We start from the raw sequence: 20896 nt of genomic DNA, 5'->3' as shown, positions 1-20896 counted from the left end.
TGAAAAATTCTACAACACAAATAAGTTGTGAAATAGAAGCAAGCACTTGGGGCAGAGGGAAGTTGACTACAGTATATCTGTATAGCTTTCCTGCCTGTAGAGTTTTCTCTCTTACAGCAAATTGATATTTCATGATATGGAAACTGGAAAGGCGAGAGGGAATGAGTTACTTAGTGGTAGATACCCAAAGTATGCAAAAAGGTCTAGAGTTTTGGGGTGGGTGTCTGCTCACCTCCACCCACTTGCAGGACTGAGGACTGCGCATGAAATTTGTGTGCAGCTTGTCAAAGGTTCTCCCCGCATTGGCCTTCTCCTCACGCTTCAGTAAGAATATGGCACCCCTCCCTCTTAACTGCTGCTAAGGAAGCACTGGTCTCCTTAATTCCTGTTCCATACTTCACTAATGGTGTCTATTTTAAAGCCAAAATAGCCTCTGGATTGCTGATATGGAAAGCCTGCTGATGTAATGATATTTGTGGAAATGGAGAAATGAGTCTTCAGGAGGAGCAGGAGAAATAAAAATGCCTGCCCTATAATGTGCCCAAAAGGCATATAGTGACCCTTTTAGCCTGTTATAATAAATATATGGATGAAGGAAAGAGGGCACAATAAAGGGCATGTTCTCTGTGGCATATTTTAGAATATATGCTTTCCATTCATTCAGAGGGAAAATTTTGATGTATAGGTGCTAACACACAAGGAACAAGCCTAGGATGTTCTTTGGGATACAGTCCTAGTTTCTCAGCTGTGTCAATAGAGATGTTCTTCAAAGCCTTTCAGCAGCATTTTTCCCTTTGTAAACACTGTTGTGTTGCTCACTGGTTATATGGCAGGACTGTAACTTGAGACCAAAGGATGTGTTACCAAAGCAAATCCTTCTGAGTGATGACTATTGATCTACTGCTCAGGAACAGAAAGTTGCTTCAATAATCTCTGTAGAGTTTTCTATCTTTGTACGGTGGGGTGCTTTGCTAAGAATGGCTTTTTCATTCTGTGTCCTGAGATCTGGGAATAAAGTGCCAATTACAGCTGTTCAGAATCTGATATAAGGACTGCACCAGCTGTGCTATACCCAGTTGGATGGCATTTAACAGGTTTACTGAAATTCAATTCAGACCGTTCATTGGAACAATATCTGCTTCCTCCCCAATTTATTGACTAGGATGAGAAAAACCTGTAATGTGGATAAATGTATACACAAATGTTCTAGAACCATACAAAAAAAATAATATGAAACCCTTCTTTAGTAATTCTTTGCTTCTTTCTGCAGTTCTGCCTAAGGCAAAATTCATGTTCAGTTCAGATGTTTAGCCAGTTTGTTTCCTTTGCGCTCACATGCGTGCACATGTGCTCAGCACTAAATTACTGAAGAAGACTTGTGCTTCTTTTAGGGAAATGATTATTTATATATTTGCTATTGTGAATTAGCATGGAAGTTATTTTCTTTTCATATATATATATTATAGTGCGCAAGTCCATATGTGCAAGTCCAACATTTCTAGATGTTGATTCTCCAGCATTGATGCGAATGGGAAATTTTTTTGTAGAAGCCAGACACCATTATGAGACTTTAATTGATTTTTAGCAATTTGTTAAGCAGTGACCTTTTAATCACATATATAATAGAATCAACTCACATAGAAGTCAGCTATAGATTTAATATAAAATATTATAAAATACTAAGGATGGTATTCAACTAAGTTTTACTCAGATTAGATCTATTTAAATTAATGGGTCTAATTTTGCCGTGAATTTCATTGGACCCACTCACAAAAAAATTGTGATAATTTGTTCATTGCTCACTGTTTCTGAGTAACAGGCATATATTATCACACAGGTAACACTCCTTGCTGTACTGCTCTGTAAGCCACTGTTTCTAATACATGTTTGTAACTAGCTAGAACATTTCTATACTTGTTTATATTGATGTTGTGAGACACATACATATGCTAAAGTATTCAGATGCTGCCTGATTAATTCTAGATTAAGTTTTGTTCAGTGCTCCAGTACCTAGCAAGCATGTTGTTGTGTTGTTGTATCAAGTAATCAAAATACTTCATTTTGCAGTAAGGTTTATCCACAAAGTACTTTGATTGTCCTCATGTTGCTAGAATGCGACCATAGTGTGTTAATCACCCAAACAGTTTCTGCTGTGTGCATTGAGAATTAAAATATACATCTCAGAAACATAGTTTCATTAGATTGTTATTTCTGCTGGACAAATATACTAGGCATTGGGCCAAAGTCTAAACATACTGTATAATATACTAATTTGCCATCTGCTGTAAGCACCATTGAACACAGTGATGAGCTTCCAGTACCAAAGCCACCAGAATACAGTGGTACCTCGGGTTACAGATGCTTCGGGTTACAGACACTTCAGGTTACAGACTCTGCTAACCCAGAAATAGTACCTCGGGTTAAGAACTTTGCTTCAGGATGAGAACAGAAATTGCGCGGCGGCACAGGCGCAGCGAGAAGCCCCATTAGCTAAAGTGGTACCTTAGGTTAAGAACAGTTTCAGGTTAAGAACGGACCTCCAGAACGAATTAAGTTCTTAACCCGAGGTACCACTGTATTGGGATTTTACTGAGGCTGACACCGAACGTGAAAGTCGCGTATCTGATGAGGAAGCTCAATGTGGAGAACAAATATGACAACTTTCCCTTATTTGAAGGACCTGGTTCTTCGACTGAACCCCATTTGATACCTCAGGCTTAACTGAATGACCTTTTTGTGATCTTAATCTGTCAATAGCTCAATCGGCACTTTTAGCATCTCGATTACAAGGATGGACACTCCTGCAGCGTGGCACAAAAACACCTTCTTTTAGGGAATGGTTTTCCCAGGAGGGTGACCTTGTATATCACAACAATGTGAGCAACCTAATTGAAGCATTGGGAGAACAACATAACCTGGACAATTGATGTTTGTTCATCGATTCTTCCAGACTCAGTTTGAAAGCTGTGTTGCTGCACATCAGCAACAAATACTCTTCTGATCCACTAGCTTATGCTGTCCATATGAAGGAATTGCTTGACAACATGTAATTATTCTAGATGACATTCAGTATAATAACTTTGCTTGGCATATCTGTGGTGATGCATCAAATACACAAAATACTGTTGTTTTATTTGTATGTTCGTGGAGCAGTTGACCCTGGGCCAACTCTAGCATGCTTGTTGATTACTACTGGACGTTAGTAAAGGATGCTCCAGAAGCAAAACTTAGACAAAGAACATCAGCAGTAATTTAAGTGTGCTCATGATTTAATAAAGACTCCTGTTCACAAATATTTTTTCCCTTGCTTACTTTAAAAATAAATTATGTAGCACATTAGAGGTGGGTGAAACGTGTGTGTGCGCACGCGCACATTGTAGAAAACAGAGTGCTGAACTTGAAAATGACTTTGAATTTTGTCTGCCACAAACTTTTGTGTTTTTGGTCACATAGCATATTTGAAAAAAGTGAATGAATTGCATCTCAATTTCCTTAAAAGATTGTATGGTTCCGGGGGGGTGGGGGTGGAGTGGTCTTGAGGCCATGAATATATAAGCTGACCAGAGTCAGTTGTTGGATGCAAACGTAGACTAAGATCTGGAAATTCCTCCCAGCAACAAAGACTTAATTCGGGGTGGGGGAACCTGAAGCCCAAGGATCAAATGTGGCCCTCCATGTTTCTCAGTCTAAACCTGGGGACCAACCCCAGGCCCTAGCCCTGCCCTGCCCTTGAATTATGAGAGTGCCTTTTGCTTGTCTGTATGGAGCATGGTGTGTGTGTAGTAACATGGTTGCATGGTTGGAATGTAACCTGTACAAATGTAAGAGTTGCTTCATCCACTTTTATGACTCTTACCCTGCCTACCACTGGCATGCAGCTCCAACATTTTCCAATGAGAGAATGTGACCCTTTGTGCCACTGGCTTACGACAGAGCAAAAGCACTTATGAAAATTTCGGTGCTATTTTGGTTTCTAGGTATTCTAACTAGAATTGGCTTTTGGAAACAAAAATCTGAAAATTAAATATGTTAATCACAAATATGCATAGTATAGAAAAGTCACTTTGACCCAGAACATCTTAAAAAGAATAGTAAAAGGGAAACATAGCGGAATCTTCATGTTGTTCACAAAATGGATTTATGCTCTGTAAAATGGGACCCTTAGGGCCTGCCTTGTAAATTAATAGTGATATAATTCACTCTCCGTTGCTAAATATAAATGTGAAGAGAACATGGGGATATTAGCTGCCTGTCCATGCATATAAAGTTAATGATTCTTAGAATGCAGTGTCTGAATTGCAAATGCTTGCTATCCAGTTGAAAAAGGACTGAAGTAACCAAGCAGTTATTTTTATGCAGTACTAATTGTCGCTTCTTCACTCCCAGGGGCCTGAATATGTCCTGGGTGCCATTTGTGCTCAGCACAAGTCAGAGTCTCTTGTAAACAGCCATATGAGGAAGTCTTGAGCATGGTTTAAACAGGAAACAAAATAAGGTGTCTAATCCCATCTCCCACTAGGGTGGCGGCTTCTCCTCCTCCTCCTCCTCCTCCTCCTCCTCCTCCTTCTTGTTTAGTCATGTCCAACTCTTCATGACCCCATGGACCAGAGCATGCCAGGCACTCCTGTCTTCCACTGCCTCCCACAGTTTGGTCAAACTCATGTTCGTAGCTTCGAGAACACTGTCCAACCATCTCGCTCTCTGTCGTCCCCTTCTCCTTGTGCCCTCAATCTTTCCCAACATCAGGGTTTTTTCCAGGGAGTCTTCTCATGAGGTGGCCAAAGTATTGGAGCCTCAGCTTCACGATCTGTCCTTCCAGTGAGCACGCAGAGCTGATTGGCTGATTTCCTTCAGGGTGGCCACTTACATATTGCCAATAAAAAGAAATGCATCAGCAAATTTATGTGTAGAGACGAAAATGAAAATGTAGGGTACTAGAATTTTAAATAGAAGTACATCTCACTATAGGGGGAAAGTGGTGGTTAGACAACCCATATTCCTACTCAGACTGATCAGGTGCTAATTCAACATAAAGGGTTCCTGAGGTGGGGATGTGGGTCTATGTGACTTTGACATGACTCTGCCCATTTTTTTTTAGTATAGATTTGGCTGCCACTTGAGATATCACCAAAATCAGCACAAGAGTTCCTGGGTGGGGTGGCAGTGGTTCTCTCCACTGTTTGAATGTTGAATGCCATTTTAAATCAAGATAGACGACTGAAACATCACGTTGTTCACGGGTTTGGTGATATATTGTTGCCAAACTCTGCATGGGGGTTCTTGAGGTGGCGGTCTTTGTTACCATTTGGATATCAGATGCCATTTTTAATCAAGATGGCAGTCTAAGATGCAACATTGGTGTGACTTCACCCACTTTTTGACATAATGGGTCCAAATTCACAAATTATATTATCAATTTTAATATATAGGGCTGTTCGTAAACAAGGTACCACTTATGTGGATGAGATGAAGCACATAACAAACTCACTCTGGAGGTACAGGTCCCTTTGATTTCAACCAACAGCAGTGTTTCATTAAAAATTTTATAACATAAAAGCAAAATATGTCCAAACGCAAATAAGTCCCTCTATAATAACCCTACTCACAGATAATATTTTATATTACTCACTAAGAAATTATTTTAACCTTAACATATGGAACAACCTTCAATACAGAGTTTTTGTGTAAATTTATTTATAATCATTAGACAAGCGACCATAAGATCATAAGATTAAGAAAATAGAATAAAAATGCATGGAAAAACTGAATAAAAATGCATGGATCATATCTCCCTCCCTTGCAATATTTGTGTGATACCCAGGACCCCCCCCCCCATTTGTGGATAAATAAAGTATGCTTGTTTTAAAATGTCTGCTCCATGGATGACCTCCACTGTGATGTCAAGATTTCATATGTACTTCATTTATATATATTTGTGTTTTGTTTTATTTCATTAACTGAGTCTGTGGATGCCCTGCTGTGATTCTGTGATTTCCCCAAAGTGTGCCCTTTTAAATATATATATATATATATATAAAGAATGTATTGGTGAATTTTAAGGAAAAGTGTTTATTAGAGATCACTTAGTTAGCTTGCTTGCTATTAATAAACTGCCCAGCTCTTCTTTGTTGCAAAAAAGGTGTGAAATAGCTTTTCCATATCATGTATAGATCACCTATTTTGTAAATTTTGTCATTGAATTCAAGTGAAGCACTTCTGTGTAGAAAAATAGCTTTCCAACCATCTCCTGGACTTTGCTCTAGTTACAGTATTGTATGGAGAACTGCTCCTGATTATCTTTTAGATGATTCTTATAACCCGTCTCACATATGAATGTCAAGGACAACTTGGCAAGGTAAACCAGCTTCAAATAACTGAAGTATTACTTATTAGTGCCAGCATGGATTAAAGTAGATAACAAAGCCATCAGTCTGAGTGGATCAGAGATGATATGCTGTGGAAGGATTATATAATAAAATCATTCCAAGTGCAGCAAGGAAGCTTTTTGTTGCCGTATTAAAGGGTTTTATGTTTCTAGACCATGTGAGGTCTCATTTAGCAACCCTTTTGTGGATCCGAAACAGTAGACATTTTAAAATATGTAAGTTTCAGGCAGGCAGAGACTTCAAACTTCAGCAATGCATTTGGAAGAAGTAGCTCTCGTGATCAGTATTCCTGATTAGAGCTCTTGTGTCATCTTCTTATGCCTGTGATGCTTTGCACCAGAGAGCTGAATCCATTCTGTGGCATAATAAGGTGTTCTTCCTTTTTTCTTTCCTTTTGGCAACTTTGATTCTAAGAATTCAGACTGCAAAGAGAAACATGAAAGTTACCTTGTTTGGGTTTATAGCCTCAAACTAAACTCTCTTGGGATCTGACTTACAAGAGGCATTGCTTTAGCATTCCTGACAGGGTTTCATGTTTGGCCATGTAGGGATTTCCAAAACGACAAAAATCCAACCTTCACTTTTTGAAGAAAATAGTTGTTTGAACCTTTTTAGGTAGTTACACTTGCACAGCTACATGCTACACACTATAGTTTACCGTATATACTTGTGTATAAGCCGACTTTTTCAGCACATTTTTTTATGCTGAAAAGGCCCCCCTCAGCTTATACTCGAGTGAGGGTCCTTTTGAGCTGCTTGTTCTTCCTCCGCTGCTGCCGCCACCAGCCTCTGCCTCAGCAGCACCCTAGATAGGCAGGGGGATGGGAGGGCCTGGGGGGGGAGAGAGAAGCCCCCTCTGCCGTGTGCGCATGTGCATGCACACACATGCACTCCGACCCACCAGGAGGTTTGTGGTGTGGTGAACCGACTTATACTCGAGTCAATAAGTTTTCCCAGTTTTTTGTGGTAAAATTAGGTTCCTTGGCTTATATTCGGGTCGGCTTATACTCGAGTATATATGGTATTTGTCAAATTATTTCTATACTGCAGTATCATAAAGTATATCAAGGTGGTATGCACCGTAATATATCATTTAAAAGAGATAAATACAGATAATCAAGTCAGCTGACTGACTAATAAAATATTAAACATCTGCAAAGGCCTGTCAGCATTCGGAAGATGTTGGGCCTTTTCTGCGGTGGCTCCTCATTTGTGTTATGCTCAGCTGGTGCCTTCATTACAGATACTTAGGCACCAGGTGGAAACATTGCTCTTCTTTCAGGCCTTTGGCCAATTAAACAATCTGTGACCTTTTAAACTGGGAGGGTGGGGGCAGTTATTGTTTTGTTAGTTATTACATGTCTTAATATTGTAAACCAGCCAGTGATGCTCAGATGAAGGGCTGTATAGAAATTTAATTAATAAAATAAAATAAGTTACGAAGTTTAAACAATAGTTTGGATTATGAGATGTCATTTACCATAACGTGGTAAGCAATATGAACGGATGTGTTTCATGTGCACTGTGTTACATTCTTTTATATGAATCAAGTGAATTGCTTGATCCAAGAAGGTTGTGTTTTCCTACAAGTTCTTATTTCTACTCATCAGCATTATTTATTGGAAAGTCCAGCACATTTTTGCCTTGCACAAAAGTGCTAATGTAATCGGTTCTGCTGTTGAAATGATGACTGCCTTCACCATGTTTTCATTCTCCCATGAAGGAACTGAAATGCCAAATAATCTTAATATTTTATCTTAGTTTCATGATATATTCCAATCTCATAAAATGCCAGTGCTATGCAAACTTACTAGTGGGGCTTGATGCTGAGTAAATATGTATTTTTTTATGCTGTTAAAGTTGTTTTTCTGGAGCCAATCATATATCCTAATTCAGGAATATCCATTTTTTCTTCTTTTTAAAGTCCTTTAAATAGGGGTGCCATCTGGTCCTCAGTTACTTTTGATTTATTGAGTATCTCAATTTATAGAGCTTATTTCAATTCTTCCTCGACGCAGAAATCAAACTAAACTTTTAATGTGGACATTTTATTGCAAGTAATTGTTTATATAATGGATGGAATGGTATAAACCATGGGTAGGCAAACCAAGGCCCGGGGGCTGGATCCCGCCCAATCGCCTTCTAAATCCGGCCCGCGGATGGTCCAGGAATCAGCTTGTTTTTACATGAGTAGAATGTGTGCTTTTATTTAAAATGCATCTCTGGGTTACTTGTGGGGCATAGGAATTCGTTCTTTTTTTTCTTTCCAAAATATAGTCTGCCCCCCCCCACAAGGTCTGAGGGAAAATGGACTGGCTGCCTGCTGAAAAAGTTTGCTGACCCCTGGTATAAACATATGTATGAAAGGCTGTATTAAAGTATTAGAATAACTGAACAAAAGTTTATGTGGGCAGTTCTGACCCATAGTCTCTTAAATTTACTTGAAATAATTTAAATGGATATTCTCTCAGCTTGAACCTTTACAACAATTCTAATAAAGACTTTTTGTATTTCTATATTGCCTCAATGAATATTCTATTATATTTTTTTTTGTATTTTATTCTTGTGAATTGCCTTGTGAAGACTCTTGGTTGCATGAAGTGATAAAGAAATCTTCGAAAAAACAACCCTAAACTAATACAAATATGACTAGAAACAGTATTGTTTTGGTATTAACAATACTACTTGTATAATATGCCAAGAGAAACAGCATCCAAAACAACCTAAAGATCAATTTGAGATTTATGAGAGCAGATTATGTTTGTCTAAGCTAAGGGAACACCGTGATTCATATTCAGACAACTTAGGTTATGACACATTCCTAGGGACAATGAGAGAAATAAAGAAAAAAATGGCCTCTTGTGAGCCACCTGAGAGAGATACAGTTCATGATGGAACATTATTTCCCTTTTCTGCAACTTGTTTTGAATGTAGGTAGTGCATTTAATAACATTTAAATGGCTATTAATTTTGTTCTAGATTAGACTTTGTTCTGCTAGTTTAGTACTTTTGGTTGCATATCTGTACAGCCAAAAGATAAAACTGTGACTATTTGTATCAAAACTCCCTATTTTTTACTACCACTGCTCTTCAGTGTCTTATTATGGGCAAGTCTCTTTTAAGCACTGCTGTAAGCAGGCTTATGGGCATAACATGAATTTTATTAACATGGGTGCTACTTACAGAAGTTAAGGGAAAGAAAATTGCTAAAGGCCATTAACAGGATCAAAAACATGTTCTCATCTCGAAATCTTTTTGAATTTCAGCAAGTGTGCTGCAGATTTGTATTAATGAGTATGTAATTAAAGGTCTTTTGCAAGTATTACAGAATTTTCATTTATGAGGCATGAATTATTTGAAATTTCTTGCCACTTTTCAATTGAGTGTTGTTAATATAGATAGAATGCAGGCATTTGTAATGTGGATGAACATGTTGGCTAACGTAATTTTTTCCCAATAGTATTACAAATGAACTCAAGTTAGGTCCAGTTCAGACATTCCTGGTTTCCACAGAGGCCTAATCCTTCCCTCTGAGGTGTGCTGCATTTTGAATACGTCTTACATTAATTAACCATAGTTTCCCAGTTTGGACCTATGATTCTGAACAAACCAGAATCTGAACGCATGGTTGAGGAAGCCATACCCATACAGAAGCAGATAGTCTTCCCAGTGCTGGGAGAAACTTAATAAATTGCTTCAGTAGATTTTGATTTTGACCATTAAGAGGGAAAGTCTGCTGCACACGAGCAGAGCAACCAAATGATGGAGCAGGAGGGAAAATATTTCCCAAAACATGAACTCTCTGCTGTTGTCAGCCTGGCCAGAGTGGTAGGCTACTGGTGAGCAGCTGGAGAGGGGAAAGATCTGTCAGTTCCAGGGCTAGCATACTTGTTCTGGAAGCATGTCAGGGGAACAGGCTGATTCACTCCCAGAATGCCCCCTTTCTTTCTTTTTTTTAAAGATATTTATTGAGATTTTCCACCTTAATACATTAAAAAATAAAAAAGTTAAAAACACATAAAGTTTACAATCCGTATTTTCAATAACATATTTCCCTGACTTCCCCACACCTCCCCTTCTTATATTCCAATTCAAATTGTTAATTCAACAAGTTCTTATCCCCAATTTTTGACCTTTTTATATTTAATTCATTTTAGAAAAACCAATTTTAACTTATAAACATCAATATTTGTACATCAGTGCTCATTCTTAAAACCTTTTTCTAAAGTCGACCCAAATTCCCTTCCACGAATTCCCCAATTTTCATACTAATAACAAAACAAAATTAAAAAACAGATTATAATTGTGCACCCTTTGGATTCCCAACCCCCCCCCCTTTCCCGGTTTCGATCCCCAACAAATGTCCATCAGTCTTAGTCTACTATCAGCCTGGAGACCTCACGTCCGAGGCTCTTAATTCTCTCTCAATTCCTCTCTGCCGGTTTTTTTGGTAGTCCTTAGTATTAAACACCAGATCTCGGAGAAGCTCTGTCCCAATAGGGTCCATGTTTCTTCCAGCCAGACCTCCATACTTAAAAGTGGAGCCCGAATCTTGTTTCTTACTCCTTTTAAGTCCAAATGTCCCGAAAGCTCCAACTTCCACCTTAATCAAATTTGTAATCCATAGGTCTTCAGATCTCTACATAAGGAGATCTTTCCATTCTTCAATCTCCAATTCAGACCAGATTTTCACCATCCAATACTTATTTTCCTTTGTAACCATCATGTCAGGCCTCTGGCTCTCCTTTGTCATCTGCAACATTACATCTCCTCCTTCCTTTTCCTCAGAAACAACATATATCTCTTTCTCCACACTCTCAAATCTCTCAAGTTTCTCTTCTTGTCCAGCTGCATGAACTTCCTGAGTCAAATCCTTATCAAATTCAATGAATTTGTTTACTGTTAAGTCCAGAGTTGCAACATTGGTAGCCAAAACATCAATTTGGCCTTGTAACTTTCCCAAGAGAAGAAAAACTCTGTCCAATTTAGCTTGAATTTTTCCTCCTTCAGCCATTCTTGTAATGTCCCAAAACCCCCTCTAGAGGGATTTTGGTTACTTAATCTTCCTTCCAGTTCAAATCCAAAAATCAAGTTAGTTTGTATCAGTTCTTCCTTGTTTTCAACAAAATATAACCAAATTGTAACAAATATATCCAGCAGAGACAGCAGAAACAAAGCTCTCTTTTTCCTTCTTGACAGCTAATTTGACAGCTGTCAAACTCTTCTATATCTCCTCAACAGGCTCTCTCGCGGATCACTCCCGGGTCCGGGGGGGTGGCACTTCAGCTCTCAAAATTAGCTCTTATCCTCCAGTAAAATTACTTATACTGCCAAATCGTGAAATTAATGTCTTTTTCCAAAATAAAGAAGAAGAAATTCTCTCGACCTTAGTTAACTAGTCCTTGCTTTAAATTATTTACAAGACGGGGAGACGGACTTCCTGTTTGTGCCTTCCCCAATCGTGCCTAATTCAAAAAAAAAAAATTCTTTGCAAATCCAATTTCCGTACTACTCACGGGTTGTTGCTTTTAAAGTCCAATTGTTCACAAGAAGAAGTCAGCGCTCTCCGACCATGGCATGTGGCTTCACTCCGCAGGAGAAGCAGTCGACTCTCAGCACCGCGCCGCTCGCCCCGTCCCCCGTTCCGAAGCCTTTAAAAAGGCTCCTTCGCGGGTCGGGGGGGCGCAAATGGTGCCCGCCGAGTCACCAGGTTCACAGGCTTCAGTGCCTGTGATTTCTGAGGGTCCCCGCGTCGCCGCAGCGGCAAGACCCGGATCCTGCGGAGCCGATTCCCTCCGGAGCTCGGAGGGAATCCACCATTAGTCGATGGCGCTAACCCGGAAGTCTCCAGAATGCCCCCTTTCTTACCCTCTCTGCTGTCAGAACACTGATGGAGAGAGGGAACAGCAGTGGTATTTTCTGTGCTGGTTGGAAGAGAGCTTCTCATGGTTGAACTCCCTCTCCAGTGTGTTGTAGTGGTCAAGAGCGACTTGTAATCTGGTGAACCAGGTTCGCGTCTCCACTCCTCCACATGCAGCTGCTGGGTGACCTTGAGCCAGTCACACTTCTCTGAAGTCTCTCAGTCCCACTCACCTCACAGAGTGTTTGTTGTGGGGGAGGAAGGGAAAGGAGAATGTTAGCCGCTTTGAGACTTCTTCAGGTAGATAAAGTGGGATATCAAATCCAAACTCCTCCTCCTCTTCTTCTACCCACAAGGAAGGATATCCACAAAATGTTCCTCCGATGGACTATAGGATTTTTACTTAAATATATAATCTCTAGCAGGGGTAAAGACTGAGTGTGGTTACCTCCACATGCTGGCTGGGAATGATGGGGGTTGTAGTCCAACAACATCTAGGAACCCAAAGTTGAGAAAGTCTGATCTAGATGCTGAATGCAAAAACACTGATTCCATCTAATCTTTAAAATGTAACCCTTACATTTTTAATCACGTTCTAGGCTCTCTTTCTTTCTAGGTTGCCTTGTTCAACTATATTTTATTTCTAGCTGTAAAGCCAAATGGTTCTCTAGTTTTGCAAAGCGTTCTAACAGATATTGCACTGTGGTAGCATGAGAGTTGATTGCACATTCTCCCATGTAATCAGCTGTTTGTTTGTGCTTTTACATCTGTAATTTTTATGCAAATTGCTGATATAAATATACCATATCTCTAGACATTTAGTTATAAAAGTTACAGAGTTGATTCTTTAAAGGCACATGATTGCCTTAACTACTCTAGTTTGAAAACTCTGCACACATTTTTGGAGTTGCAAAAATAGCATACATAAAATGATCACATTAAATTGTAATTGTTTACATAATGCTAAGTATGGTTAGTGCCACTGTGGCAATAGTGTTTATTTTGTTTCTGATTAAATTGCATTTAGGTGCCTTAAGAGGAAAATAAGTTAATTAACTGCCACTTGGTTATTGCAAAAGTTTGCGTTGTCCCATAGATTGATGTGTTTATGTGAGCAGACGATGCTTTCTTTCACCTTTTGGATACAGCCCAAATTCACATATATTTTCCCCCCTTACCATTTGCTCAAAAAGTGCTTAAGCAAATTGCATTGCCTGCACAGTGCATTTATCTCCAGCATTCTGTTTTGAAGCATTAATAGGGAGCCTCATCCTACACACTTCACTGAAAAGAAAATCTCTGAAAGATGATCAGGTTTCCCCTGGGCTCAAAATCTTTGCTTTCAGTAGAGCAAGCTACAAGAGATCTTTTCTGAAAAGGAAGTGTACATCGTCTATTTTTAATAGTGTGTAGAGGTTTTAAATAGGTTAGTAGAGGGTCTGGAAGGCGTAAGGCCAGTGCTTTTGATTCTTTCTGTCAAAAGAGAACACGGATCACACATACACCGTTTAAAGAAAGTGAAAGAAGGATAGGCCACAGCAGCTAGTCTCTGTTTGAGGGAAGAAGTGTAGAAGGGTTGAGGTTGCTGAAAGGAGGGCAGGGAGGTGGGAAAAACTCTTCCGTATGAAAACCAATGAAATGTGAGAAGGGCTGGGACAGTTCTAGGGTAGCTGCTTTAATGTCACTAAGAAAGATGAGCAGACAATAGGCCCTAAGATTAAAAGCAAAACAGAAACAAAGCATGAGTTCATGGAACAAACATTTCACACCGTCTCATCCACTCTGTAGCCCCCTGAGCCCCCTAAAAGTCTCCCCTGAACAATGTGGACTGGGCTGTCATGCCAAAGTCCCATCCTACATTGTTCTTGAGGTGCCCAAAAATCTCAAAATAAACTTTTATGGGGCACGGGAATCTTTAGGGAGAAGGGTGGGCAGAAATATTTCCTGCCATTCACTTTATATTATGATCAAAGTTATGGTGAGTAATTAAGTTGTAAATCAGCTGCCATTACATTTAAAGTATAGATGGCTTGAAAAAGATGTGCTGGATAAATGAAATACGTGCAAGATGGACCCATCAGTCATAATAACAAGGGATGAATATTACCATCATGGCCTTTCCATGAACTTCTGAGTCTGTGGATGTAAAGGAGTAAGTATACTCAATCATTTCATATCTCATGATTGACCTTAAATGCATGACACCCCCCCTCCAATTTATTAAAATACAAGGATTAAAACAGGTCTATGGATTCTTGCTTCAAGAAATTATTCATGTGGGTCAAACTGTAGTTCATCTTGAGACCTTGGAAAAGTACACAGCTTACTAAAATATGTTCAGATCCTTTTTTGGTCCAATACGTTCTGCAGTTTTCTAGGACAGGAACTGTTTAATGGGCAAGTGGTAGAATGGTCTCTACATATCAGTTCATAGGTCAGGCAAAGCGGATATTGGTGCATGGTGAAGCAATGAGTTCACAGCTGTCTTGCCCCCAAGCCCTCCTCACTTCCATGTGATAGCATAATGCTTAACTGGAGAATTTAGACCTATAAGCAGCCCTATGCATAATGATTGACCATGCTGGCTGCCACTGATGGGATTTGGAGTCCAACAGCAACCAGGAGGGCCACAGGCTTCCTGTTCTTGCTCTGTGTGCATGCCAAAAGCCACTGGGTCTCAAACGAAAAATGCTGTGCTAAGCTGTCTTATGTGGCAATCCACTAGACTAGCTTGACCCTTTGTAGCACTTCCTGACACTTTTGTCACAACTGCTATGTCAGAGCCCTGGCACGCAAAATTACACAATACATCCGTCACTTGAAGTGAGGCAGGTCAGAAAATGAGTGAGTTGACATAATTCTGCTATCCTACCTGCCTTGCTTTCAGTTTTTCATGCTGCTTATTTCTAACCTGTCTCCTCTTAATTGCTAGACATTATTAGCAATGTCCCTGGACAACTCTGTCATGAACCCTTTCCTTCCAAATGTCTGAAATAGAACCACAAGGAGCTTACTGTTTTTCTGAAAGGCAGTAGTATGAGATACACTTTGAGGCAAGGCATTGATTTTTAATTGGCTTCAATTTGTGCGGAACATCCAACTAAATTGCAAGTACTTAGATCTTGACTTTGGTATTTCATATATTTAGATCATGCTAATGCCTCTGAATTACATTTTGTGTAAGCATTGTACTAATACAGATCATTTTATTTAGAATGTAAAGATTTTGTGATATATTGGAAGAAAATAATGGGCGGGGGAAAGAAATGCAATGATGTAGTTTCCCTTTACAATGAACATTTTCTGCATAGTGTTGTAAATGCTAGCTGCTTGTTATTTCTGCTTGTTTGCATTTAGCTTATTGTAAAATGTGTGACTAAACACTTCTGATGCTTTCCACAGGAAATCACTGCCCTCATGTGGATGTTTGATGCATTTCATTTTTTAAAAAAATGTATTTTGTTTCTAAGGTGCCGTATAGCTGCATAAAGGAAGTCAGGCCTCTTCTTCTTCTTTCTCCTCCTCCTCCTCCTCCTCCTCCTCCTCCTCCTCCTCCTCCTCCTCCTTCTTCTATGTAACTACACATTGAAGTGAATAGTTTAAAATCCATACCTATTGCTAACAATTTTATTTTGAAAATTATATCCCTCCATTCTTGACAAAGCAACTCATGGCACCAATCAGTCAGCCAAACAATAAAAATACCACAAGATATAACAGCAAAATTAAAACCATATCATAACAAAAGCAAGAATTACATACTGCAAACCCATTACAATCAGTATAACAAAATGAACAAGAAATAAGAATTAAGTTGGAGCCCATTGCAACTGTCCTCAATTTGATCCCAATACCTTACAATACCACCAAGTTTCAGCTTGTTCCCTGAATCTATAAGGTCTGAACCTAATATGCCTCTCTGAGGATTCCATTCCACAAAGGTGCTACAACTTGAAAAGGCTTAACTCCACCTAGTGGACATCCACTGTATGTCAGTAATGCACCCAAACAATGGCATCACACAATGACCTAGCACAGGGGTGTCAAACTCAAATTCATCGGGGGCCGCATCAGCAGTTTGGTCACCCTCAAAGGGCCGGTTGTATCTGTAGGACTATGTGTCCACTCTTTATTATCATAAATTATTGTCACTGCATTCAGTTATTACTGTTTTTTGTAATAATGTAAGTAATAACTAGCTCTGAAAGCAGAAACATAGTCAGAATAATGGCAAGTAGATATTCAAATGTACAATTATTGTACAATTTATTGAAAAATGATTTTTGGTAACACAGTATTTTTTTTTTTAACATACAAATATTGCCAAAGTTTCCATGTAAATGCATTAGCTCCCCAATCTACGGTCCTGGAATATCAAAATTTGTGGGCTGAATATTTATCTGAGGAAGGCAGGTGTAAGGGCAAGGAAGAAGTGAGTCCTTATCCAGATGTGTAGGTAAGTGCTACATTCCCCCCCCCCCCACATAAACAAAGGGAGGAGTGATTACTTACTTCTTTGTCCCAGCAGCCCAAGACAGAAGCTCAAATCCCACTGCTTAATCTAATTAAGTCTGCATTAATGGGTGTAGTCAGATTTGGGGGGGGGGCGGTCGGAACCTGAGAATTGAATTTTTATTTTATTTTTTATTGATTAAGGGGGCACCTGCCACCCCCGGCTACACCCATGTCTGTGTTTCTCGTCCCAAAATCTTTTTTATTTTTTTAAAAGACAGTGACTAAAGTCAAGCGTTTGTAACTTCACCATTAAACCAGGTTTTCCTCTTTTGTGGTTGGGCGGTTGACATCTCAGCACAGCATGTTCCCTATATCGTGGACATTTGTTTTGGTTTTTTTTAAAGATATTTATTGAGATTTTCCACCTTAATACATTAAAAAATCAAAAAAGAAAAAACAAAAAAGTTAAAAACACATAAAGTTTACAATCCGTATTTTCAATAACATATTTCCCTGACTTCCCCACACCTCCCCTTCTTATATTCCAGTTCAAATTGTTAGTTCAACAAGTTCTTATCCCCAATTTTTGACCTTTTTATATTTAATTCATTTTAGATTGGTGCATCCTAGCCTTTCTCTACCTTGCAGGCAGCACCTCGCTTTTAAAAGGAATATGCGATCCTAAGTTCACAGGGCGGGAGAGAACAGTAGGGAAAACGAAAGCGGAAGCACCTCCCTGGACGCTCTCCAGCCTAGGACTGAGGGAAGAAGGGAGGCCGCTCTCGGAGGCCAGGCCTGAGGCGGGGCCTCTAGTCCCAAGACACCCAATCACGGGCTCCGCTCAAAAGAACGCCATGCCTCCGCTACGCCCCTCATTATTTAACAAACGAGCCTTCCCTTTGGCCGTGTCCCCGCTGGGTTTCCGTAGATTGAGGAAAGGCACCCTCCCGCTACTCTGCCGACAGTTGACGGGCCGACCGTTGAAAAGCGCTTCGTCAGGTGACAGGCAGTTGGCTTCCTGATGCGCGCGGGCGGAGAGTAGTAGCGCAAGGGAGGGGGCCGAATGGATGAGGTGGCAGCTGAGGATGAGGCGGTGGCTACACGGGCCACATGACGAGGTCTGGCAGGCCGGATTTGGCCCGCGGGCCTTGTGTTTGACACCCGTGACCTAGCAGGTCCCAAACTGTTTAGAGTTTTATAATAAAACCCAGAACATTGAATTGTTCCCAGAAACAAACAGGTAACCAATGTAAATTAAAGTATGTCAGAGTAACATGTTCCAAGTGACCAAGTTTAATCAGCAAATTGACAGTGGCAAGTTTTAGTTTCCAAAGGTCAGATCCAGACGGTGTACATTATAATAATCAAGCCTGCAGGCTTAACAAATCAATTGGTGCAAATCTGACAAGGAATTATTAATTTAGCTAGGTCCACTATCGTAAATTTTGTATCATGCATTATGTTTCCTAACTACTCCAATCCTATAAAGTAGTATTCCTTAAAACCATGGGTAGACAAGCTAAGGCCCGGGGGCCGGATCCAGCCCAATCGCCTTCTAAATCTGGCCCGCGGACAGTCCAGGAATCAGTGTGTTTTTATATGAGTAGAATGTGTGCTTTTATTTAAAATGCATCTCTGGGTTATTTGTGGGGCGTAGGAATTCTTTCACACACCCCTTCAAAATACAGTCCGGCCTCCCACAAGGTCTAAGGGACAGTGGACTGCTGAAAAAGTTTGCTGACCCCTGCTTAAAACAAACCTAAATGATAGGTCAATGTTAGTATTTTTACTACCAGTAACACAGAGAAGTCTATGACTGAGATACAGACTCAATTCAGATATCATGGCAGGTAACTGCCAGGAAGAGGGACTACATGAACATGCACAATGCTCCTGATCACAAATTAGTTGCTTATAACATTTGAGCCAAGCCACAGTTGACTGCCTGAGCTTAACCAGTAAATTTGCTGAGAACTGAGCCTGAGGATTTGCAGCTATAACTGCATGCTCCACTGGTACACTAACTCATGTTATAAAACCTCTGACTACTTGGATTTTTATTACTAGTAGTAGTAGTAGTAGTAGTAGTATACTACCCTTGAGCTGAAGATCCTAGGGTGGTTCACAACAAAAAAATAGGAAATGAGGATACAAAATATATAATAAAACAAAACAAAACCAGTTACCCCCTCTAACAAACGTTTAAAAGCCATATGATGTTAATCAGCTGAATGCCTGGTTGAAGAGAAACGTTTTCACCTAGCTCTTAAAGATATGTATTGAAGGCCCCAGGTGAGCCTCCCTGGGGAGAATATTCCGCAAATGAGGAGCCACCACAGAAAAGGCCCAGTCTCGTGTTGCCACCCTCTGTACCTCTTGTGAAGGAGGTGCATGAAGATTGCAGTGTCCAGGTTGGTTCATATGGGAAGAGGAAATCCTTGAGCTATTGTGGTCCTGAGACATTTTGGGCATTATAGGTCAAAACCAGCACTTTGAATTGGGCCTGGGAACTAATTGGCAGCCAGTGCAGTTGGGCCAAGATTGATGTAATATCTTCAAATTGTCTTGCTCCAGTGAGCAACCTGACCACCAAATTTTGCGTGCGCCTTAAGAGGCAGCCCTGCATATAATGCACTGTATAATGCACTAAACTAGAGGTTACCAGATCATAGAGGACAGAGGCTAAGTTGTCCCTGTCCAGATAGGGGCACAGCTGGGCCACCAGCTGAAGCTGATAGAAGGCACTCCATGCCACCAAGGCCACTTGAACCTCAAGCAACAGCAAAGGATCCAGAACGACTCCCGAGCTATGTACCTGCTCCTTAAGAGGTAATCATATAGGGTGACCAAAGCAGCTTCTGGGCCAAAATCAGGCCCAAACCCCAACTGAAATGTATCTGGAAAATCGGTTTCCTCCAAAAGTCCCCAGATCTGGTCTGTGACCCACCCACTCAGGAACCTTGCCCCAGATGGGGAGATCGGCAATTGAACAGTAGTTACTTAGATTTTTGAATCCAGGTGGGGTTTCATGAGGAGTGGTTTTTCCACTGCCACCCTTCAAGCAGGTAGGCAGGGACCGCCCCCTCTCTCAAGGAGTCTTTAATCAACTCCCTGGCCCTGCCAGCTGTTACCTGTCTGTTAGTTTTCATCAGCTGAGAGGGGCAAGGGTCCAGACCATAAGTGGTCACCTTGACTGATCCAAGCACCTTGTCCACATCCTCTAGACCGGGGTAGTCAACCTTTTTATACCTACTGCCCACTAATGCATCTTTCTTGATGGTAAAATTTCTTTACTGCCCACCAGTGCTCAATGGAAGGAGGATTCAGCTTGTGCTGTAGAACCCCCCCTACCTAGAATCCTGAAACGCCCACTAGTGGGCGGTAGGGACCAGGTTGACAACCCCTGCTCTAGACTTACCAACAGAAACTCATATAATGCAACAGACAGTGCACTGGACACCCCTAGAGATTCATCTGCTGCAATAGCAGAGTTAAGATCCTAGTGGATGCAAGTGATTTTGTCCTAAAAGTGCTTTGCAAACAAGTCACAGTGAGCTACCACCACCTTCAGACCAGACTGTAAGAGGTCCCACACTACCCAAAAAAGCTCTGCTGGGCAGCATAAATGCCCAAATTAATCCAGTGTCTCAGAAGTCAAGAGTAGCAAGTGGAACCTGCAACACTCATGGTGGAGTGGTTCAGTTAGGGTTCAAGGCATCAGCTAGCCACCTTTGAATATTCAGAATTTTTGAACTTTATAAAATATGAATAGGAATCCAGCTGGCTTCAGGTATTTCAGCACTGGTTGTCTTTGCAAAGTCATTAATCAAGGGGGGTTTGGTGGGACAGTTTAGCTTTCATATGTCACTAATACGTGACATCTCCAGCTTTGTTCTTTTGTAGTAGAAATGTGATGATTCGCTTTTATCTCATAACACAGACATTTTGTTGGAGGTGGGAGGGGAGGGGTTAACAAATTTGTTGACAGACAGATTGACAGTTGGCAGATACATAAAACAATTTAGACCCCACAAGGAAATACAACAAAAAAAAGGAAACAGTTGCTTGATTTTGTTTATTTTGTGATAAAATTACATCTACTGCTGTATTAGGCCCAGAATTCTGAGCCTTGACTCTCCTAAGTGTGAGGTGAATCAAGGAGTGGTAACAATGTGATAAATCAAATCTATTTTTC

At 40.4% G+C, this 20896-nt stretch overlaps 1 protein-coding gene across 10 annotated transcripts in view; it reads left to right on the top strand.

Moving 5' to 3' along the window:
* Nucleotides 1–20896, top strand: part of IQSEC1 (IQ motif and Sec7 domain ArfGEF 1) — a 316254-nt gene that overhangs the window by 69616 nt on the left and 225742 nt on the right. The gene's annotated exons all lie outside the window — the stretch shown is intronic.

Source organism: Podarcis raffonei, chromosome 2 (genome assembly GCF_027172205.1).
Source record: "Podarcis raffonei isolate rPodRaf1 chromosome 2, rPodRaf1.pri, whole genome shotgun sequence".
Classification (NCBI taxonomy): Eukaryota; Metazoa; Chordata; class Lepidosauria; order Squamata; family Lacertidae; genus Podarcis; species Podarcis raffonei.
This window is presented reverse-complemented; position numbering and strand designations above follow the sequence as displayed.